This window comes from Crocodylus porosus, unplaced genomic scaffold (assembly GCF_001723895.1).
Source record: "Crocodylus porosus isolate Cpor-Errol unplaced genomic scaffold, CroPor_comp1, whole genome shotgun sequence".
NCBI lineage: Eukaryota > Metazoa > Chordata > Crocodylia > Crocodylidae > Crocodylus > Crocodylus porosus.
This window is the reverse complement of record NW_017728950.1, coordinates 49724001-49748770: the sequence shown is the minus strand read 5'-3', so window position 1 is coordinate 49748770 and position 24770 is coordinate 49724001. Positions and strand designations below refer to the sequence as shown.

Genomic DNA, 24770 nt, shown 5'->3' with positions numbered 1-24770 from the left:
ACCATAGTGGGTCCCCAATGAGGCCTTCTCCTTCCCCAATGGCCTCAGCCCAATCCACCGGTATTTATAAACAGCAACTTAAACATGAGCCCCTGGGCTACAACATAATATAAGCAGTTCAGGGTGTGCTCTGTCCCTTTAAAAAGGGAAACTTCCCCCAGCACTAAAGTACTTTGTAGGCGAGGTGATCCCCAGGTAGCCCTGCTGTACCTGTTGAGCTCCTGGAGCCCCATTAGTCCAGTCTGCAGCATATCAGGCAGTCGCTGGGCAATTCTTCCCTGGAGGCTCCTTCCCCTTAGCTACTATTAGAGAACTAAACCTCTAGTCCCAGCCCTGGGACCATATATGCGCAGGTCCCTCCCTGCCTCTTCCAGTCAGCTGACCAGGTGCAGGCTAATTTGCTTGTTAGCCTGTTGTGATAGTAACCTGCATGTGTGGGCTTCTGTCTTGCTCTTTGGGCTCTCTCCCTAGAAAGTTTCTGCTCTTAGAGGAGCAGGCACCTTATTGCCCTGCAACAATACTACTTTTTTATATTCCCGAACACCCACATTTTAAATAAAGAGAATAATAAATGTGTTAACCTAGTTGTAGTACTTAATGTATTCAACTTTTAATACATAATAATATTTAGCAACCTAAGTCAAATACCAGTATAAAAAATACTGACAAAACATATAATAAATAGATGCATGAACGGTACTTGTTTTCACTTGAATCCTTTATTTCAGCCCATCACTTAAAAATGAATGTTTTTAAATCATTAAGGGGAAAACAGTAAGTGTTGATCAAAGCCATTTTAAAATTAAGAAAACATAAAAAACCCCCTAAAAATATTTTGTTTTGATAATTCTTAAACTTAGAGAAAATGATAAACACTTTTATAAAAAAAACTTAATCTACGATCCTAATAAAATCCATTTATTATACTAAAAGTATCCTGCAGTAAATATGCACCAAATGTAAAAAAAACCCAAAACAAAACAAAAAACCCACTAATAAAGTAATACCGCCGTTAATGAAGTAGATGCATTCTATGACGTCACTTTGTTATCAGAAACGGTGTTACCAGTGGTAGAAATAACATAGAAGGCATAGGGATGCATTCCAGGACACTTCGGCGTGTGGGGGAGAGCAGGGGGGATTCGCATCCCCCAGATCTGTGTGCGGAGCAGGCGCAGGCTGTGGACTCAAGCTCCCACCCTGCTTCCTTCCCCTGGAGCCTCCATAGTCCAGTGGGCAGGGAGCAGTGGGGCTCCGCGGGGATCACCTCGCTGTGGGCATCTCCTTGCTGCTGCAAGCTGCACACTGCCCTGGCAAAGCGCCTCCTGTGCATGCCACTGCTTTGGGGGACACAGCCCCATACTGCTGCTCTCACTGCAGTCCTGTGTGCAGGAGGCGCATCATCAGGGTAGTGCAGAGCTTACAGCAGTGAGCAACTTCTCTGCATGGCTTAGCTGCTTCCTGCTGCGCTGGGTGGCACCTGCCAGGTTGTGAAGGCCCCAGGTAAGGGAAGCAGGGGAGCAGGGAACAGTGGGTCCTCACAGATGAGTTGCTTACCACTGTGAGCCCCACCCTGCTTCCTGCCTCTGGGACCTCCACATCCTGGCGGGCACTACCTGGCACGGCAGGGAGCATCTGAGCTGCAGGAAGAAGCTGCTCACAGCTGCAAGCCCTGTGCTGCCCTGGTGACACCCCCCCTGCATGTAGGGCTTCACAGAGGGCAACAGCATGGCGTTGTGTCCCCATGGGGAGGTGCATCACAGGGCAGCAGGAGACGAGCTTGCAGCAGCAAGGAGATCCCCATGGGGCCCCGCTATCCTGGCTGCGCTGGCTTGTGTCTGCGGAGGCTCTGGAGGAGGGAAGCGGGGCAGGAGTCCAAGCCTGCAGTAGGCGCCTGCCCCACATACAGATCTGAGGGGTACTGGTTCCCCCTGCCCCCTGGATGTGGGGAGCTGGCTCTGGCCTTCCCTCGGATGAGCCACCCTTGGCGCCATCCTGCTCCCTGCTGGGGCCCTGCAGCTACGCATTGCAGCCTCAGTCCCCAAGACCTGCCCAGCTCCCTCCCTACAGGGGCCTTAATCTTTCTTTCCCCCCACGTACCTGCTGGAGCCGCTCTGCAGGCTGCCTGGTGCTACGTGCCTGTACTGTACATGTATGTGGCGTCCCCTGTCTCACTGCTTTCCTCCCACTCCCTCCCAGCTCCCTGCAGGCTGGAACTCTGCTAGCCTGCATGGAGCTCATTGCAAAAATGTAAAATCCGTGGGTTTCTTTGGTAAAATGAGAAAGCTGCGGGTTTTTTCAATTTTTGGGTTTTTTTGGCAAGAAAGCAGCTGACTTTGTTATAAAGGAGCTTCATTCCCAGAGGATTTGTTAACTGAGGTATTACTGTAAACTCCCTTAACAAGTCTCCCCATAACCTTTCAATTATTACCTTCTCTGAAGTTCAGGGAAGAATGTAAATTAAGAAGTAGTAACGGTCAGATTAAGGGACGATGGGAGAAAAGGGGGAAAAACAGTTGGGCTTCTGCACTGACATGAACCTTCTTGCTTTTGAAGTGAGAGGGCATCACTGTGCACACTCTGGTGTATTGCATCTCTTATAGTATCCTAGTGGGGAAGTAGGCTTTCTGCTACATTTCTGTTAGCAAAATACTGACATATAGTTTGCAGCAACATCAGTGGTGCAGTGTCTTTAATGTAGACAGTTTTTAATGCAGATAGTCATCACGCAAGCATTGTCTAATTCCTCATCAGTGTCCAGCAGTAAAGGGTGGGTGCTTGGTGGAGCTCATGCTCCCCCACCAGTTCTGGAAGACATTTTCTTCTTGGAACACTCCCATGGCCTGAGGTGACTATTCACCGTAGGATACTTTAAGGCCTTAGTGACCCAATCTAACCCTGTTTATAACATTTACCATATGTGATGCTTATATGCCTGTTATTTTTATTAAACAGTTGTGTGTTGAGTGGTACTTTTACACTAATTGCTCTGTATTCCTTGTTGTTAGACAATGTAAAAAATATCTGTATGAAGAGTACATCATAACTAGAGCACAAGTAGTGGGTATTTATAAGCACATTTAAAATACAACTTAGAGCCCACACTGGCCTTATTAGAATTTAATTAATGAATAATTCTGCTCAATTCTTTGTAAATGATTTTGCAGGAGCATATATGTCTTTTTATTCTTCAATGTTTCTCAGGTGTTTAATAGAACAATTACTGCATATTGGGCATTTCTGATATTTTCCCCAAATAAACTCACTATAAAATCCAAGTAAATAGTGTAAAATGTTATCCTGGCTAGGACCTCTTACTGCAATAGAGGTAAAAGGCCTGCTTGCTGCGTGACATGTTTTTACTAGATTAGGTCCATGACTAATTTTAAGAGTACAAAAATAATATTTAGGAGAACATCTTGATTCACAGTACTGCTACTCTAAAAGTTTGAGGTTTCTAAATAGAAAGAGAAGAATATCTAATGAAAAGGTTAAAGCTGATGTCACCTTGAAATGTAATTTTTTCTTAATCCAAGACAGGGTTGTCCAAATTCCTAGTGGCCAGGGGCTGTGCCAGTGGAGCCTATGGTCCCTCTCACTTTCCCTCCCCCAACCTCCTTGGATGCAAACTCTCTTGACAGTATGGGTTGGTGCCTTCCCTTTCATTGTGGGCATGTGGCCCCATCTCTCACTGCTGCACCATGAGTGGATAGGTGGCCCCCCATTCGTCCTTATAAGCATGTGCTCTTGCTACACTACTCTGCTGGGTTCCTCTGTTCTGTGCTGTGCTGAGCAGCACCACCATCATGACCTGTCCTGCTCCCTGGGAAAGGAGCAGGAAGTAAAAGCTGGAGAAGGCTTTCCTTTTCCAGAGAAGGAGGGGGAGCCTGGAGACCCTGATTGCAGCAGCAGCTAAAGCAAGGAGGGGACCAGAGGCTACCAGGAGCCCTTTGGCTGCAAATTAACCCCTTATGAGCCACATGTGGTCTAGGGCCACCCATTGGACACCCCAGATCTAATGGATTTGTTTTTAAAGTACCCAGTGTGTGTGTGTGTGTGTGTGTGTGTGTAGAAGAATCATGCAGCCTTCAAAAAAAAATTTAGCAATGGTTAAAACTCCTCCCCTTCTCTCCCTAGTTATTGAACTAGTTAAATCATGTACCTTGCTGTGATTTGGACATTACTGGGAGCAGAGGATACAGACAGTGTATCTTGACCTTGTTTCCTAGTCCAGGGTATTGAGTTTGATACTCATCTTGTTCTCCAAACTGTTTTAGGAACTGGGGTATTGATGATTGCAAATCTAGTCTTGGCACAACACAATTACATAGTGAGAGGAGCTTTCAAACGTATTTAAATATTTTGGGGGTGTTTTTTGTTTGCCCACCTGAAGAAATGAGACTTTAAATGCAATTAATATGTAAACATACTGCTCATGAAGGTATCTGTGGGTGCGTCTACACAAGATGTTTAGTGCAGAGCTGTCTAATTAGTTCTATGGTAGTATCTCTGCATCTATACATGAGGCTCTATTAGGCCCCCATAAACTAATAAATGTCACTGTATGTTAATATTTGTAAATACAAGTACTATCCTGTGGTGGTGTTATTTACTGTGCAGCAGTGCATGTGTAGACGCTGATGGGGCTGCCTGATGGCTAGCCCGCACACTGAAGCACCCTTGTGTCCTAGCCAGCCCCTCTACAGCACGTTGAGCTGGGTCAGAGCAGCCCTGGGCTGGCAGGCTGACCTCTGGGGCCCCCTACTAGGTGGGGCTGCTCTGACCCAGCTCAGCATACTGCATTCCTGGGCGCACATGTAAATGTGGCACCTGGAAGCAATATACTTTGGCATGATGCATACTGTAGTTTATTGCTTCAGATTAATTATCCATGTAGATGCACCTAGTTTGACAGTAATAGGAACTAAATTTGTCTTCCATAAAATGTCTTCTATAACATTTCAAGTTTCTATTATTCAGTCCACCAGCCTGTCACCTTTAGGGGTATTTTAATTAACTTTAGATTAGTTTATTTCCTGCTTGTTTGATGGACCTAGAAGTGAAAAGTCCCTTTATTACCAGCCTTTTGAGCAGCTCATTGCTGCAAAATAAGGTTTTAAATACTTATTTTCAGCTGTGTTTGAAGGCTGATACCATAGGAGGAAATTGTTACAAAATTTGAAATGCACAAGTGCAAAAAATTTGATTTGGTAGTGTTCCCTTTTTCTATTATGTAAACAAGAGAATGTATTTCCAGCAACTGAGGCTTTTGTTTCGGGCAGTGAATGCTTATAGGAAGATCCTGATCTAATTTTCCGTATGTTGAGGATTTGATTTTTATTATTTAGTGCATGATGATACAGTAGTCACAACACGAGGAGAAACACGTTCATAATTTTATGTCCAAATTTTGCAGCCAGCTGCTTGCCTCAGATGTAGTATTGTGTAGATCCAGTACTGTTTCATTAAATGCATGAAGAGGACATTCAGACGTGATGTGATTCAGAGTTTGAAAAGAGGCACCACAGTCACAGTTTGATGACCTAGTCCAGTCTCTTCCATGTAAAAGAAATCCACATCTGCCCTGTCCTGTCTTAATTTGGTTTAGAGAGAAGATCAAAGATGTCTAGGGATATCAAAGCCAGCTGGTCTAATGGTGGGATTTGTAATAATCATCTTCTGTACTAGAGGGTGAATTGAGCCACTCTTGCGGGCATCTTGGATGTTAAATGAGTCTTGCTCAAGTTGAATTGCTGTTCTCCAAGCGAGCTGTCTATATTTTAATTTTGGACATGGTGGGTTTAAGTGATTTTCATGTATAGGCAATTTTCATGTATAGGCAACTGTGAGTAATTTTTAAATTTTAGTTCATAATCTAGACAAGGCATTTCTTCTTTTTAAACAGGGGAGGGTGTTACTAAGATTAGGGAGCCATTAAACAGAGGTAGATCATATTGTTTCTGTAATGATTCACATTGCTTGGTTGAGCTGTATGAGAACCGTTTAACCAGATTGGGGCACAGTATTCCACCAAAGAGTAGACCAGTGCTAAACCTGCTGTTCTCAGCATCAGCTCCCCAGGAATTCCCAGTGAGTTTCTGAAGCGAATTATCATGGGTTTTTTACTTAGCTACTCTCATAATTAAATGATTTTTATAGGACATTGTTTTATGTAGGGTAATTAGGAGTACCATTAGGAGTACTCCTAAATAATTAGGAGTACCATTATAACCAGGGATCTGGGTTTTTCATTTGTAGCGAAAAAAACTTGGCAAAATGTGGATTTCTCCTTAAAAGGGGAAAACCCGGGAAGCTGCAGGTTTCTGCTGACAGGCTGGCAGAGTTACAGCCTGCAAGGGGCTGCTAAGGGTTGGGAGGAGTGGGATGTGCATGTGGTGGAGATCAGCTCCCACAGCACCCTCCAAGTAAGTCTATGAGGGAGGCGTAGGTGATGCGTGAAGTGGCAAAGGCGATGTGTCAGGGCGTGCGGGGGCAGATATCTGCACCTACAGCAGGGTGCAAGGTTGTAGCTTGGCTGGAACAAGCTCTGGGCAGCAGGCACCATCTCTGTGGCCCAGCAGGTAAGACCTGGCACAGTAGGTTGTACTGCACCAACATAGTCGCCAAAGTGAGGCTCCTCCTGCTGACCAGGCAGCAATGGCGGGGGTATAGTTCTATACCACTGCTGCTGCCACACCTCACCCTGGAGGTCATGGCGATGTGGCCCACTGGATTGCAGAGATGCTTCTGCCCAGAGCTAGTCCAGCCAGGCTGGGGGTGTGTGGGGGTTGGGTGCGTGTTTGTGGTGGTGTGTGCGCGGGTAGTAGTGAGCCATGGGCTCCCCCCAGAGACCTCCTTGCATGGGAGGGGAGCGGTGTTTGTGGGATGTGTGATTGTGTGTGTGTGTGTGTGTGTGTGTGTGTGAGTGTGTGTGTGAGAGTACTTTTGGGGTTTGTGGGTATAGTGGGGTGTGCATGGGAGCCCCCCCTACCCATGTGCCCCAGCTTACCCCATGCACATTCCGAACTGACCCTGGCAGGAGTGGATCAACCACATGCATGCACAGCCCTGACTCAGTCCCTGCACCTGCTTCACATTGCCTGCCCATGGCGTGTCTTGCCACCCCCCAGGGACGCAGTGGGGCTGGGGTGGCTTCATGCTGGACTGTTTGTGTAGTTGCTGGCCCCAGCCTTGCGGTACTGGCAGGGACCTGCATGCAGCCCCGGCCTGCCCTGTGTCTGCTGCAGACTTGCCTGCTCACACTTAACAGCTGCAGCAACAGCAACAGCAGTGTTCGTGGGGCAGAGATGTGCTTGGTGTGGGGTAAAAGCAGCCTCTTCCCCTCAGCTTTGCCCAGCGCTTCCTGCAGCAGCTGCATGGAGTCTCATCTAAAGTATTGAGATAAGATATAAATATTATTCCTGCTCTGGAGAAATAAGATAGTTGTGTAACAAGAGCTATGTTATTACTGTATATGAATTTTCTTGAGTGCCTGGAAGGTCATGAGTGTAAAGACTAAACAGCAGAGGCGCAAGGACTGGAAGTTCATTGTATGTGGTCTACTCTTAGGCTAGGAACAGAAGTTACACATAAACCTGTTTAAGTGATCAAAAAGTAGTTTAAACCTGAAACAGAACAGAAGTTCAGTGCATATAAACCAATTTCAAAGTGGTTGAAACTGGTTTATGATAAACCTGGTTGAATTGTAGTATCAGACTTAACTGATTTTGGGTCAAACCAGTTTATGAAACTTTGTCCCAGACCCCTTCCTGGTTCAAGTTAAATCACGGTCCCCCAGCATGCCAGCATGCTTTCCAGCCTTGGGCTGGGCTGGGCTTCGCCTCTCTACTCCCTACCTGGAGTAGTGAGGGGTGACTGACAAGGTGATGTGGAGGGCAAGCCCGGCTGGGGATGTAGCCTAGTCTGCAAGGGGGAGTCTACCCCTTCCAGGGAAACCCAGCTGGAATCTGGGGCTAGACAGGGGGTTTTAAACACCTCTACCCTTGCTCAAACTTACTGCTGGCTGCGATTGTGCACTGCAAATCCGAGAGATACCTGGAAGAGGAAGCGAGGAAAAACCTTGCAGAGTCCCGCTGCTTTGATTTTGGATTGCAAATCCCAGAGGCCTTGGGGCAGCAGGAAGAGGAAGTGAACACACATTCAGAGAGCTGTGCTCTAGTGCCACCCAGCTTCTGGCCTGGGCCACTGCAGGCATGTGGCTTCATTTCCTAAATCAGGTAAATATTTGTTCACTTCAGTTTCAATTTAATCTGTGCAGTTTAGAGTAACCTGGAATGACTGAACTGATTTAGCCTCGGGCTTGTTGACAGTCTGTACTTAGTACCAGTGTTATCAGAATAAATCTGGACCCATCTATTGCTAAGCACGTTGTCTAGGAAATTAGTAATTTTAAGACATGGTATGATGTCCAAGAACTTTAAGATGAGGCCTTGTCTCCGGATTGTATCATACACACCCGAGAGATCAAGAAAAACAGCTGCAGTTCTTAGTGACTTTTTAAAGCCATTTTCTATCTTGGTAGTCATGGCCGTGATTTGATTGCAACATTGTCTGTTTGGTCTAAACCCTGCTTACTCAAGGGGAATATGATCTGAAAAATTATATATCAGTCTTTTTAATAATTTGTAAGTTGCAGTTAAGTGTAGTGGATGGTATTTCTCAACTTTCTTGGGATCCTGCTTAGGTTTTACAATTGCTATTATTTTGTCCTCTTAAATATGACTGGTAATTTTCCAGTTTCCAAAATATTGGTAAAAAACTTTGCTAGCCATTGAATGGATTTCGGGCCACAGAATTTTAAGAATTCTGGAAATATCTTACCAGGCCTGCAGCTTTCCCCTCCCTTATGGCTCTAAAAAGCTTTTTGCATGTCATGTACATTACAAGGTTGGGAGAAGGAAGAGGATGATGCATTGGAGTGTTTGTTTGACTCTAAACATGATTTCACTTGTCTTGTTAAAAGCTTGTCAGTGAGAGTCTTAGACAGGGTAGTGATATGATTGGCTATTGCTTCTAATCTAATATGGGTTTTGGGTCTTGAAGCGTCAGTGCTAGAGCCCAGTTGACATAAGAGAGCCTAAGCCTTCCTGCTTGAGTGAGTGAAATTAAGGTTTTCCATTGTATGTAACCACTTTTTTCTTTGAGCCTTATCCAGAGATTGTAAGAGCTCAGTGGCAGTTGTGAAATTGCCATTTTTCTTTAAATTCTTTATAAAGACATCCTCTGTCTTTATTCCACCTTGGTATGTATTCTTTTCTAAATCCTTTTCGGATATATATTTTAGCTGCTTCTTTTATTACACCCACATATCTCATAATTTTCACGCAGATGGGGAGAGAGGACCTTGTTTTAGTCTACAACGTGCAAGATTGAGCTACTTTCCACTCAGCCCTCTGGCAACAAAACTAGCCGCCTGATTTGTGTTTCATGACACAGAAATCACAAGGACCCAGCCCTTCTATACACTGCAAGGTTTTTAACAACTTCCCACACAGTCAACATAGGGCAATTTTATATAAAGTTGGAATTCAAATTCCAATAATCAAATCAGTTCTAAAGCCCAAATGGAACTTTAATAAAGCTGACTGGATCTCTTTTGCAAATCAAACTGACTTTAATATAAGATGAAGATTTAAGACTGGGTTATTAAGGGGACTTTTGGAGACTGGTTGTACAAAAAGTAAATCACTTAATTTAGATATTTGACAGAGAGAATGTTGCCTTTGTTTTTTTGTGTTAAACTTGTGCTGTAATATTGCTTAATTTTTTTTGAAACTTTTATGTATTAATGTTTGTCTGAACAAAATTTGCCTGCTTTTTAGAATATCAAAATCAGATTAAATCTTAATTTTTTCTGCATACTTGGAAGACAGTAGGTCTTTAGCACTTCTCAGACATGGGTCTTTTGCTCACTCTTTGTATCAGATTGTGTCAGGGCACAAAGTGTGCCTCCCACTTTAAGAGGTAGGAGGGAAGCAGCCAGGCTGTGGAGCTACCCACAGGTGTGCACTGGCCCAATCAGGTGGCCACCTGACCTTAGGGCAGGTGCCTGATTGGGTGAGTATCCTTATACTCTAGCTGGTTTGATTGTCTTTGGAAACAGTAAGAGTAACATCTCTTAGCTGAAGGGCTTGTAGCAGAGTTTATCCTGGAGGAGGACACTGCCAGGGTGAGCTGTAGAAGAAATAAGTGGAATTGCCAGGCTGGGAAGCAATCCTAGGTGAGGCTCTGTCATTGGGAGTAAGGTCTAACAGGTGACAAGGATCAGTACTTGTAGTGGTTGCTTGCAATAGCTGCAGTTCTAGAGCTCAGACGCATTGGATTTTGTTGCTGCTAGAGAGGAGGGAGAGCTTACTCTAGGAGGGAACCAGAACAGCTAAGTGAGCAGTGTCATACCAGGTGAAAGGGGGAGCTAGTTGGGGATGGAGGAGGCTCTGGGGCACCCTGCAGGGTTTTCCAGCCAGGCAGGGCTGTGCTACAGGGGCCTATGAAGGGAGGCCCTGGGGATCAACAGCTAGGTTTGTTGCTTGCCTAAACATGGAGGCAGATCTGGATAAGGAGAGAAGAGCTCAGGGAGCCATTAGAGAAATAATCTGAAGTGCTGGGTAGATGACCAGAAGGATAAGAACGGTGGCCCAGAGTAGAGGGTCCAGAGTGGCCTTAACAGAGGACAGGTAGACATGCCTGGGAGAAGTGTGGTGGAGGGCCAGTGATTAGCCAGGCAAAGGGACACCCTGGCTGGCCTGAGCTGGGGCCAAGGCCTAAGGAGGCTGAAGACACAGGAATGCCCACTGCAAAGGTGATCCCAGCTGCGGAGTGCCCAGCACCTTGACTGGCCCAACCCAGAGCCAGGACTGTGGGTGTCATAATGTTACCTGGTAGCAGGAACCATGGATTAGGGGTCTGGGCCTGGGTACTGGTGCCCAGATGAAAGGAGTTCGGAGTGACTCAATGACACCAGGGTGAATATGACCAGGCATGGGAGAGATTGAGGGTGGAGGGAGAGTGGGCCACAGCAGGGTAGAGATATTAGGTTTAGGAACTAATTAGGGCTCCAGGAAAGGGCTTCTGGGTCCTGTTGACTCTGGGTAAGACCTGAAACTGCACCCAGTGGGATAGGATGAGTTGGTGGTACCGTCTGTGGTGCGGTGGTCCCCAGAAAGTGCCACACCTGTGCTTCCTTAGTGAAAGGCAGGTATGGGATTCCTGAAAGTCCCAGCCCCTGTGACCTGGTGGGTTACCTCATAGAGGGGAAAGGCAAAGGATAACACCATTCGGGTGTGTTGAGAGCAGAAAAGACTTGTGTGAAACTTGAGGCCTAACTAGAGTGCAGCTCTGTGAGGGGTGAGAGGCCTAACTAGAGTGCAGCCTGGTGTGGGGCAGAAAGCCACAGGTTGTGTAGGGAAAGGCCTAAGGACGGCTTGAAGGACTGCATGTAGGCCAGCTGGAGCATGCCAACAATGAAGCCTGAAGGACTGTGTAGAGTAGGGCCAGGGTAGGACCTGAAAGGGTGTGCGGAGGAGGGCTGAATGGGTGAGGCCCAGAAAAGGGTAGAGTGATAGAGGCCCAGCATGGGGCAGAGTTCAGCCCAGTAAGGGGCAGGAAATGTCAGCAGTTTACATGTCATCTGCAAAGCATAGAGCACATATTAGAGGGAGTTCAGAGCCATGTATTGTGGCCCAGGACACCAGGGCTGCAAGAAGGAGTGCATGTATTTACATCAAGATGTGGCAGGCGAGTCAGGGCAGATTGCCCTAGACAGGGGGTGGGCCAGTGAAATACTTGGCCTGCGGACGGCCCTGCATCACATGGATTTCTGCATTACATCTATGCTAACTCACAATCGTATGAATTTTACTATGGGGGAAAAAGCAAAAAGAAAGTAATTTAATAATTTAATATAATTATTAAAGCTGTAAAACTAAGAAATTGTGGTGTGTTTAAATAATTCTTCAGAAGGATATGAAATATATATTTAAAATGCTAATAGTGTATTTACTTGAATCTTAATTGTATGCGGCCTGTGTTTTTTTTTGTTTTTGTTTTAGTGTCATATATTAAACTAGCTTCTTAAATTTCTCTGGATGTAACTCTTATGAGAATCACAGAGAATTTAATGTGTGAACAACTTATTTAAATGTGGATTTGAACAAGTAGATCTTTTTAAGGAGCATTTTTTGTTCTTTTCGATTATTTACATGATTTAAGAACCTTGTAGTTAGAATTTTTTTTTTTTGTTCTAAAATAAATTAGAGGGTTTTTTTGTTGCTGATCTCTTTCCACTACAATTACATTATTATGGCAGCATAACTGTTGGCGCTGAAATTTATAACAAACCACATGCAAATGTTTACTTTAAATGTTCTGTGGTGAAATTCTAGCTTGATGGTGGCAAAACCTTTTATTGACTTCAATGGGGCTAGAGTTGGTTGTGTTTTTAAAAGCTACTAAATACCTGCACTCCTATTAACTATCAGCAGTCCAAATTTTTGAACTGGAATGTGGCCTTAAAAGGAATGTTGCTCAAGTGTTGTTTGAGCAATATTTGTCAGGTTGACAAAGTACTCTTGTTTGTTCTGTTCTGCAGTTGTAAAACCTGGGGGGTGTTGGGGAGGGAGTTGGACCTGAAGCACCACTCTGGGCACTAACTTAGTTGGGGGCATAGAAAGAGCTACTGCTGTGCTGCTGACCTGATTGCCACTACCAGCAGCCTGGAAGCAGCTGCCTGTGCCCCTGCTGTTCTGGGTGCAGAACTGACTAGCTCTGCATCTGCTACTCTGCAAATATATTTATTGAAATAAAAACTGTTCTACCCAATTTGTATTTCCTTTTACCTAGTTCCTGAGTTGAGTGTTTTTCTGCATTGGGTAATAGTGATTTTAAAATGTCATCCAAATTCTCCCTCAGACTTCTAAATCTGTATTTCCACAGCTTTAGATATTTCAAGTAATGTTTAGCATTTTTTGCACCTAGTTCTTTTTTTGTCCATGTAATGGGGCCATTACAAAGCCAGTCACAACATTGGCCTGCCCACCTGTCTAGGGCAGTCCACCCACCTGACTCACCTGCTAAGCCTTTGTTGGGATTAAATAGTTGTTCCTATGTGGGAGGCTGCCCAGGAACATAATACATGGCTCCAAACCATCTCTACACTGTGTCCCGTGCCTTGTAGGTGAAATCCAAATCCACTATTACTCCCACAGCCCCTTAGCTAGGCTGCACTTGGCCTCTGGCACAAACTTGGCCTCAAGCATCCTCAGACATACCTTGGCCACATGCGCTCCACTCTGCCTCCTCACTGGAGCCTCTATTTTCAGCCAGCCTATGCACAGTCCTTCAGGCCCCCATGGACTCTATGCAGCCTCTGGTTCTCTGTCCTACACTGGGCCACTACTCTGCCCCTCACTGGGCTTGTGGGCCTTATGCCACTTGGGTCTCAGGTGTTTGTTAATGTGCCTGGATCTCTAATTTGGCTTACAGCCCACTCAGGTGTCTGTCGACATGCCTGGACCCCGCCTCAGTCCCATTCAATGGGCCAGGGCCCTGTGCTTTTCTGTTGGGGTGTGCTCCCCTAGACTTTCCCCTCCACAGGGTACTCACAAGGCGACACGGGCTGACGCTTTACAGCGCCCCATCCTCGCCTTTCTCTGGGGAGGCACAGGTGTGGCATTTCCTGGAGACTGCCCCTCCACAGGCAGCTCCACCACCCTATCCAAACCCAGCAGGGTGTAGTTTCCTGCCCTAGAACCAGGAATCTCCTCCATCCCCATAGTTCTTACCCTGATCTCCAGGTGTTCCAGGAGCAGCAGATCTCTGACTGGGCAATGTTACTTCAGTGGCATCCCCGTAGCAACTGCTGGTTCTGCTCTTAGGGCCCTGTCTTATACCCAGGCTGCCCAGCACTCCACCAGTCAGGCAGTCTCCTGACTGCCATGTGACCACTTGATTGGGTCTGCTCCCACTTGCAGGCTGGTCTGCACCCTGCTCAAACCCTTAAAGTGGCAGGCATCCAAAGGTGCTCTGCCACAGTCCATAGACTCTTAAGCTTCATCATTATTGTTCCAGGTATTAAAGCATGTTCTGGATTTTCTTTCAATGTTCTTAGAATTCTGGAGGGGGAGAAAAAGATTGTTTATTGACCAGTGTTTTGAAGTGGTCATGAAGGAAGTTGTTATATAAAATGTGTATCTGAAAACCTACAGACATCCGCGTATATCCATTAAAAGTGAAATCTTCTATGCTTGTATCTGATATAGTTTTAGCTTTTATTTGTTTTAACCTTTTAAAAGTTGCATGTAGCTACTGCTCCTACTCTTTGCAAACAAAAGCTTAAGAAGTCTAAGAAATGCACAAATGAACACTGTGTTCTTGCATACCATATGCCTCTGAAGAAGACATGCATCTTGTTTTTGCAAGGTAGAAGAAAGGAAAAAAACCTCTCTTTGAAAATACATACAGGTATTTTCTCAGAAAAGCAGAGGCAGCTTCAGTAGAGGGGGAACAACAGCCTGTGGTTGCTTTGTTAACCCCCTAGCTTCAAGATATGGCAAGTGGGCCTTTCTCCAGGAGGATCCAGCCCTTAGCTGACTCGGTAAGAACTGCAGGCTGCCCATGAAGCCTGAAGAAGGGTCACACAGTTCAGCTTTCACATGATTGGGTCCTCTGCTCCTTGCATTCCCTTGTTTAAGACCTGTGGCTCAGTTTTGGGTAATCAGTCTAGCTAATGATGGTATGTAACAGAAGATGGGCTTGTGTTTGCCACTGTGTTTATAATGGCTTGAAAAATCTTATATGAGGGATGAGACAGAGTTCACACTGAATATCTCAGTACATATTGCAAGTAGATAAAATGACTTTTAGTTCCTGGTTCTTTATTGACATTAAGGTATAGAAAAATATACAACCAAAAAATGGCTTTTGAAAAACTGTCACAGTGGATGCTTGTTCAGGACCATTATGGCCTTGCATGGTCTCTAAGAGTACCCCCTGAAGCTGGCCATGGTTTGACTTCTCCGTCCTGCTCCGAGACCCCAACATTTTAGTCCCTCACTCTCCATGGGTTTCCTGACTCAAGGAGCAAGCATCCAGTTCTGCACCTGAGAAAGGGTCTTCACCTCCTCTCTATAACCACCTTTGTCTCCTCTATGCAACCCACAGTTCCAAGTACCACAGCAGTCTCTTCAGTAAAGGAATTTATTTGGGAGAGGCCAAAACCAATCAGAGGTTCTCTGTCCCCTCCAAACGGGTAAGGTCAGGGGTGGGCAAAACAGTGGATCTGGCCAGGAGCCAGACTCCATTTTCCTGCAGGTCTTGCTTGCATTGTTGCAGCTGGTTTCCATGGAGACCCCAATAGTAGTGGCTCCCTGACAGCGCAGGGTTGGGGTTTCCATGGAGACTGGCCCAGCAGTGCTGGCAGGGCACGTGGCTGGGAGGGGAGGTATGCTAGTGACGGAGCTGGGATTTTATAGTGGTGACAATGTTGTCCGAACCCGGGGCAAAGCCACGATTCACTGCCTGCACGCTCCCGCCCAAGGCATGCAGTCAGTGGATCCCAGCTGTGCCTGGCTCTGAACCATGCTGTCACGACTGCAAGATCCCAGCTCTGGAGCACCTCCGTGCCAGCACTGCTGGGGCTGGTCGGTCTCCATGGAAACCCTGGTCCCATGCTGTTACAGTGCTGCTACTGATGGGGTCTCCATGGAAATCAGCTGCAGTGATGCAGGCAAAGGCTGCTGGGAAATGGAGTCCACTGCTAGCCCAATCCAGCCTGTGGGCTGGACTTTGCTAGCCTCTGGGTTAAACAGTCCCTCTGTCCTTGGTTCAGCCCACACAACCCTGAGCATCCCCAAAGATACTCAGTTGTTTCCTTTCCCGTCTCTCCATCTGAGCTCTTCTGTTTTTCTCAGCCCTCAGACTGTTCTGGCAAGGAGCTGCCAGGCTGCTTGCTTCTAGCCTGCTTTCCCATTGTCATGTATATCTCTTCTAGACACCTCTTGGCTTTAGGCTGTCAGCGAAGCCATTCAGGAGTTGGCCAATGTGGTTGCAAAGATGCTGGCCATTATCTTAAATTCATGGTGATTCAGAGAGGCCCCAGACTATTGGAAAAGGGCACATATAGTCCTCATCTTTGAGAGGGAAGAAGGAGGATCTGGGGAACTACAGACTGGTCAGCTTCACCTCAGTCCCTGGAAAAATCTTGCAGCAGGTCCTCAAGGAGTCCATTTCTAACCACTTGGAGGAGAAGGTGGTTAGGAACAATCAGCATGGATTCATCAAGGGCAAGTCATGCCTGACCAACCTGATTGCCTTGTATATTGAGATGACTGGCTGTGTGCATGCAGGAAGAACGGTGGATGTGATGTTCCTTCACTTTCATAAGGTTTCTGATATGGTCTCCCACAACCTTCTTGTAAGCAAGCTATGGGTCAGATGAATGGATTGTGAGGTGAATAGAAAATTGGCTTGATCATCAAGCTCAAAGGGTAATAATCAATGGCTCTATCTGGCAACTTATATCAAGTGGAGTGCCCCAGGGGTTGGGGAAGGCCTGTTCAATGTCTTCATCAATGACCTGGAAGATGGAGTGCACCCTCAGAAAGTTTGCAGATGACACCAAGCTGTGGAGTGTAGTAGATGTGCTGGAGGGTAGGGCTGGGATTCAGAGAGGCCTTGACAAATTGGAGGACTGGACCAAAAGAAATCTCATGAGCTTCAGTAAGTGGAAAGTCCTGCACTTGGGATAGAACAATCCCAATGCACTGGTACAGGATGGGAACTGATGAGCTAAGCAGCAGCTCTGCAGAGAAGGACCTCGGGTTTACAGTGGACAATAAGCTGAATCTGAGCCAATAGTGTGCCCTTGCTGAAAAAATGGCTAATGGCATACTGAGCTGCAATAGTAGGAATGTTGCCAGCAGATTAAGGGAAGTGATTCTTCCCCTCAATTTTGCACTGGTGAGGCTACATCTGGAGTACTGTGTCCAGTTTGGGGCCTCCCACTACAGAAAGAATGTCAACAAATTGGAGAGAGTCCAGCGGAGGGCAACAGAAATAGAAGTCATGTGCCACAGCCCTCAGAGGAGAGGCTGAGGGATCTGGGCTCATTTAGTCTGGAGAATGGAAGGGAAGAGAGGATTTCATAGCATTCTTCAACTACAAAGAAGATGGAGTGAGACTGTTCTCTGTTGTCAGATGACAGAACAAGGAGCGAGGGATTCAAGTTGCAGTAAGGAAAGTTCAGGTTAATTATTAGGAGAAACTGTCTCATGAGGAGGGTAGTAAAGCACTGGAACAGGTTTTGGAAGATTGTGGAGATTATGGAATCTCCATTCTTGGAGGTTTTTAATACCTGACTAGATAAAGCCTTGGCTGGGATGATCTAGTTGGGGCTGGTCCTGCTTTGAGCAAGGGGTTAGAGTAGATGATCTGAGGACCATTCCAATCCTAATTTTCCATGATTCTGTGATAAAGCTGTTAATGCTACAGGGTCATCTGGTCTCTTCCTGCACATAAATCTTTATTCTCTGTGCAGAGGCTGAAGTAGTAAATATAACAATGTGAATACAATCAACAGATAAATATTACAATAATATTAGTCCAATTAGTTTTTGGACTCAAGGCATCCCTATATCTGTAGATATATCATGGTAATCTGTAGGAATATCATGTAGGTATATCATGGTAATCCGTAGGAAGCACCTTTATCTATATATTCCATCTCCTAAAGGCAGTCTTCTCCAATTTAAGGACAAAAAACATGCAATATAAAAGCCCCCTGCTGTTAATATGCCATGTCAGACTGGAGCTGGGGATTGTTAGCTGCTTTGGGTGAAATACTGCAGACTGTCCATCCAAATTTTTATAGCCTTCTAATTTCTGGTTATGTATTTCTGTCTCTAGTGGCTTGATTTTTAGACAGTTCGACATGCATTGTCCTGCTGTAAAGAAGATTGTTGCCAAAGTTTAAAGTACCCTCCTGGGAGAAATGCAGATTAACTCAGAGTTGGCTTCTGGTTATACCTATTTTTAAATATCTTTTTTTCTTTAACTTAAGAAAAATCGTCATGTCTTAAAATTTTCTTGGTGTGTTCTTCAGGTAACTTACTGTAAGTTTCAGTCAGAATAACTTTCCTTTTAATTTTTTTTTAAGATGAAAGATCTTTCTGCATTTAAAACATAGTTTTAAAAAAAAGTCCTTGAACTTCATATGAGAATCATTCATTTAATTCTCATGACCTGAGAAGTTTTATAAAAAAAATCGTTATTCTCAAGGCAGTAATTTTTGTTTCAAATACATTGCGTCTGTTGGGAACTATCTTTCACTAATGTTGACAAAGATATCTTGAGATCTAAAAAATTTCTCGCATTATTTCTGTGGGAAGTTTCAAACGAACCAGCTTATCCCCCCACTTCCTCTCCCCCCTCTACCTCCCCACCTGCGCCATGTGCACACACAGACATATGTACCTGGTCAGCTCATGTCTGGGTACCACCATGCAAGCAGGTACAGGCATGGGATCTGCAAGTGAGCCATGCAGGAAAACTGAGGTGTGGGCCATAGGTTGAGTGGAGAGAAGCAGTGGCATCTCAGCAGCAAGAAACACCTCATGACTCCTTCAACTCTTTCTCCAAATTGAATCCTCTCTCCGCCTCCCTCAATCTGTAATAGGGAGGTTAAAAACGACAAGATGGCTTTCCAAAGCTGGGGTTGGAAAAGCTGGAGGGTTCTGGGGGGTGAGGATGGGGGGAGGGAGGGTCCAGAGCTCCCTGCCTCATGGCAATCATGAGCAGGGGTCCATTACAGCCTCCCCACCACCTGGCAACCCTTTCATCACAGCCCTGTGACCTAGTCTGGGTCTTGCTCCCTGTTTAGGGGAATCTTGGTGAAACTCTGTGCACTGACCCCTGGAAGACAATGGTTTGGTTCCAGTGCTGTACTGTGGGTCTCCAGCTCCTGGGTACTAATCTTTGTATTTGCTCCCCCATTCTCCCCATCCCACTGCTGGGGACAATCCAAGCACAGCACGGAGCCCCCTCTTTTGCGCCATGGCACTTCCATGGGGAAATTGACATCGCAGCACTGTGGGGGAGGGGTGGCAGCTGGAATTTCCAGCCGTAACTGGTAAAGAGATGGATAGCCCATTGGGCGGGAAGATGGGCCAAACACCAAACATGGGAGGCACTGCATCTTCTTGGCCCAGCTGGCGCCCAGGGCCCATGACCTCCTTCCCCTCCATCACTATACCACTGTTTGGTTCTGTATGACCCTAATCATGTTGTGGCAACAATGTAAAGTGTAAAAGATGAGGGTTCTACTTGAAACCCTTAGCAGTGTGTGTAGACACTTCTATCCAAGGACAACTGTGAACCGCTTCCCAATTAGTGATGTTCTTGGAACTGTCCAAGTATTGTCTGTTCACACCCAAACAAAACCATTTATGACTAGAGACGCGCTTTTTTTTTTTTTTTTCCATCTAACATATGATGTGTTGCTTTGGATGAATTTTATTGGTAATTAAGTCCAAATTTTTGCCTTTTTTGACTTTTTCTAATAAGTCAGTCTGTTACCTCTAGTTTCAGATTAAGGATACCATCTAGACAGACATACTAATCTTAGTCTACGCTTTTATCAGACATTAACACTAAGGTTTTGTACAGACATTCAGTTTCTTCTGGGAGAGTAGCTGCTCTCCCAGGAGAAACTGAGTGTAGAAATGTTCAGGCTTTTTCTCCCAGAGTACAGATGGCCCTCCAGGAGAAAAATAACTTGGGCAACTAGGATTAAATCAGGATAAATCAGGATTTAAATGAAAACCAGAGTTTATCCTGGGAGATTGAATGTCTGTACATGCTTTCGCTTCTTTTAAAAGGGAACATAGTCCTGTAGCCTCAGCCCCCTCCCACCTAAACCTTCCTGCTTCTGAGAAACATTGTGCTGCTTGCTTGACTTCACTGTTCCAGGAGGGATCAGAACAAGCCCCCTTCATAATACCGACATTGTGCTGTAGGGAAACACAGGCTGATGATGGGCAATCTAGGTTAGCCAATCAGGGCTGCCAAATCACTGCTGCCATCTGTCTCCAGGAAGACTAAGGGAGACTCTTAGATGTTTGCACAGGCTGCACAGTATTGGCCCTGCAAGCTCTCCACTCTCCAGGGCCTCAGGAGCTGACAGCTCTGAGTAAGTTTTTCTATCAGGGGGATCAACCTGGGATAATTTTCTCAGATTATTTGAATGTGTGTACTCAGCCAAGTCACTGATCCAAAACTCTCCTCCCACTTGGTTGCAGGGATACCTGACATAAACATACTCCTGAGTGTCTCCTTTTCAAGAATAAGACTTATATATTGATTCTTTTATTAAATAGATTGTTTACCTTTTTGGTGTGTGCATATTCTTTTGAAGGATGTATTCTTTGAAAATCTTTTTTCCCTTTTTTCCATTTTTCTTCAAAAGTTGTGTTTTTTGTGATATGAGATTATTAGTTTCCTCTGTGTGTGTTTGCGGGGAGGGCAGTAATGCTTGCTGTCTTCACTAGGTGAAGTAGCTAGAGCTTTTTAAAGAACACATCAAAAACACTGGGATACATGAATGTCACTCTTTTTAGATGAATAGTTAAGAGAACAACAGGAGAGCAGTCATTCATTGTTTCTACAACTTCAGCTCTAAATAAATTAAATTTAAAATATGTTCACTTGTTTTCCTAGAAGATGGAAATTAAAGTTGAATTAAAGTAACATTAAACCTTTTTCACTCCCTTTTATAACTGTGTTATTTAATTAGCTTTCAATTTTGATCTGAGGAAACTAAAGCTAATCTTTTTGTCCTAAACCTTGTAATGTTTCAAAACCTTATCAACCAATTATACTCCAGAGGGGTTAAAATAGTGCTAGCTTGCCTCATTATCTGTACTTGAAAATCTTCAGCTTCCTGTGTAAATCTATATTAAAGCCCCTTTAATGGGCCCAATTGAAAGAAACATAATTCTACCTCAAGCATTAATTAACATTAATACATTTCATTCAGACTTTTTACTTTCGCCATTTACTCAATTTATTTTTTTTGTAATAAAATACTTTCTTAAATAAAGATGAATGTATACAAAAATGATTACAATCTTGTTGTTTTGACTGTTGGATGTCACCCCTCTCTCTATCAAGGACTAATTTTTTGACACCCACTCTTACTTTGTGCCTCCACCTGCTTCTCCTCCTTGTCTTCCTTATTGAAATATGATGTACCAGCTTAAAGATTTTTCCTCCCTCCTTGCCCATTATTTTGATGGGGTCAGTTGTAGGGTGGGGAACAAAAATCTCACCATTCAAAGACATTTACTCCACTTTGATATGGGTCTACCATAGTTACCTAGTGCCATGGCATTCAGTGACCCAGATATAGAGCTTATCTGTATGTGAAATAGGTGTGCTGTAAGCTAGAATGTGAGTTTACAGTGCTCCACGAGCTCCACTAACGGTCTTAGTGTGCACCAAGAGGGCTTTCATGTGACATGGCTTATTTTTTGTTGTTTTTAAAGGAGTAGAGTCAGTTTTCTTGTACTTAAGAGTTGTACTCCATGGGGAGTTAGTGCAGAATAGCTAATACCTGTAAATATGCTCTTCTTACCTTACCATACATCAATTCCCCCAAGACCTGCATTGTTTAGTCTGTGTAGCACTTTGTCACCCAGCCTGTTTTTTCTAAGAGAGGTTCCAAAATGACTGGACTAAAATGACAGCTGGACTTAACCCTGGTAGGGAGAAGGACATCTGAAAATACATTTGATGTGTGATTTTTTTTTTCTACCTGTCTTTATGAAGCACTGTTAACTTGGAAAGGTCATGACATTCATTTCAGAATCTGGGTGGGAAGGGAAATGAAGGAAATGATTCTCAGGTTCTTTTGTAAAGTGTTGTCACACATTCAGTGATCTGTTGCTTAGTTCAGATAGGAAACAATTGTATAGAGCCAGTTAGAGTTACAATAGAGGGTGGTATTTTTTCTGAGATATAAACTGCTTTCAATGCCCTTACTAAATGCTTGTTTTTATGCAACAGTTTGAAACTCTGCAAGAAGCCCAAATTAATTTTTCTCCAAAAATGGTTGCTCAGGAGTCATATCCCAGTTCAACATAATCAGTTCTACAGGCTTATGAAACTTTTTTTCCTGTGATGTAGTGGCAGCAAGGATGAAGCATGAAACAATTTTTCAGTTCAGATATTGCCCTTTGAATGTACTGATCATACTTGCAAAGAAACTGATTAGAAAATCTGAGCACAGTAACAGCTGACTATCTGTTCCTGCAACTGGTCTTAGTGACCTTAGCTGTAGGTAGGGCCTCGTGAAAGCTCTTGTGTTGGGAATGAATGCTTATCAGTACTCTTGGCTGCAGGCTTTGGGATGTCATCAGGTGATCTAAAGAGAGCATTAGAATTCGAGGCACCCCTCATTGGATTAGAGCACCCCTGTGTGGCTCTGAGAATTGCTGCTTTAATCACTGCTTTAGGACTTAGCCACGCTGAGGGGGGAAAAAAGTATAGACCTCTGCATTTTCCTAAAATGGATGTTATGTGAGTGATCATCTTCAGTAGAACCCAGTAAGAGTGCTGAAGGAGAATACCTTGTCTAGCACTACAAAATTCTTCTAGTCTGACCCAAAAATCAAAACTGACCCTTGAGAATTATTTTGTGATGTTATAAAGTCTGAAAGCTCTTCAGTTTGCCCCATGTTTCAGGAAATGCTGTACAGCACCATCTTATGAAGAGAATTTGGAAGTCCACATAAGGCAACTTTCCTTGTGGCTGTAACTTATGTTTATAAAATGTGTGAGCTTCAGATTCTGGAAAATGATGTATCCTACAGTGACTTTTATATGGAAACGGTATGATACAAACTCTTATGAGATTACCTGTTTCAGTAAGCCTGCCAGTGTTCTCTTTGGGTTTCATGTGTGTCTAGTGAGACTACTTGAGATAATGTTAAAAGGTCTGTGGGATTGAACTTGGAAGGGAGTAAAGCCTTTAGGAAGTCCACTCAACTTTTTTTGTTTTTTGTTTGCCATCAGTTTAAGGGACAACACTGTTATTAGGATGACCACAGCTGTCTGAGGCTCCTGTACTCCAAGGATCTGCTTGGCCTGAAATTAGGAGGAATTGTGAAGTTATGCATTATCTAAGATAACATGACTTCCTTTGCTTGCCTCAAGGACATTTCTATCACAAATATACTCAAAACAATATTAATATTCTTGCATCAAGCACTTAACAGACTTAATTTTCTGTCAGCCATGTCTTCCCATTTAATGTATCCCTTGCAAACTGAAGGGGGTGGCAGCCTTATAGAGGCATAATAAGTCATAACAGCATAACAAGTCAGTTGGGACAGCTGTGATGCAGGAAGGCAGCAGTGACTTATGGCTGCCACCCTGCTGCTAATGTGACTGTGGCTGCAACAGCTACAGCAGTTGCTATTTTTTTTCTTGCTGCCCTTCCCCTCATAGTCAGTTCCTTGTCTTAGACTTCTGGCCTTAAAAAATTCCTGATTTCTTCCTGCTGGCAAAGCAAAGCATCTCTCTCCACAGACTTCAGTGAGCACATTTGAATTGGCTCAGTTTATTTGAAGATTTTTTTTGGTCTTCACTTACCTCTTTAGGCTATCTTCTTTTATATTTGAAGCTGTAAGGTGATACTTTTTTACTTCGTTAATACAGACATACTAGAATTTCATTTTATCTTTGGTTTTATTTTCATTCTTGTTTCTTGGTACATTGTTCAAACTGCTTATTCTCCAGGAGTCCAGGAAAATGCACAAGGGAAAATAAACACTATCCTTGGATGTGAAGCAGGGGAACTGGGAGTGGATGGGAAAGGAGTGGGGGAAGTAGTAAGAGATCTTATATCTGGAAATAAATGGTGGTTGGGTGGCATGGTTGGGATTGGCCAGAGGATTTGCTTATATGGAGGTTTAGGCAGGGAGGTAGGGGAGAGAAGGAGTTAGAGGTCTCAAGTTTTAGATTGCTGCTTGATGTATCCTATAAGTGGGTTTTGTCAAAAGCTCCTGAGCCTTTTTGTTAGGGCAGGATATAGATTTAATATTTAGTGGTATGAAAATAGAGCCTTCCCCACCCCACCTCCCCTTTTTGTGAGTTTGTGTGTGTTGTACTGGTCATTCACTGTTACCATGTACAGCTTTCCCAGTCTCACTGGCTGTACTGAAGAAAGAAGGATATTGAAGTGGAAATGAATTATGCGCTAATAATATTTGTTAGCTGACTTTAATATATTAATCAGTTAAACAAGTAATTCTTTTTACTTCTTTTGGATCTTCCTGATTTCTTTCTTCTCATTTGTTGGAGAAGAATCAAGCTCTGGATTGAATGTTGGAAGATGTTTTATGTGTGAATTCTTCTGGATTCTCAGAAAAGATCTTTGTAGATAATTCTTCAGCACAGGCATTGATTTACTTTTTATACGTATATGGACTATATGCAGTTCAAAATATTTCATAACCATTGTACTTGCATGCCTTTGTAGAGACTTAGGAACTGGAGATGTGTGATGTGGTTCAGCAGAAGCATAGGTTATAAAATTAAAGGAAGAAGACATTTTTATCTGCAAACATTATAAATATAGGATGCATGCTGTTACCTCAGCTCCGTGTTCTTGGGGAACCCTGACACAGGACGCAGACTGTCTGACTCGCAAAGAATTCCCCTCCCCAACAGAAACTGATTAAGATGCAGTGAGAGACGCA

General features: G+C 44.3%; 1 protein-coding gene across 4 annotated transcripts in view; it reads left to right on the top strand.

Moving 5' to 3' along the window:
• CNTLN (centlein) overlaps positions 1-24770 on the top strand; it is a 370048-nt gene that overhangs the window by 50921 nt on the left and 294357 nt on the right. The gene's annotated exons all lie outside the window — the stretch shown is intronic.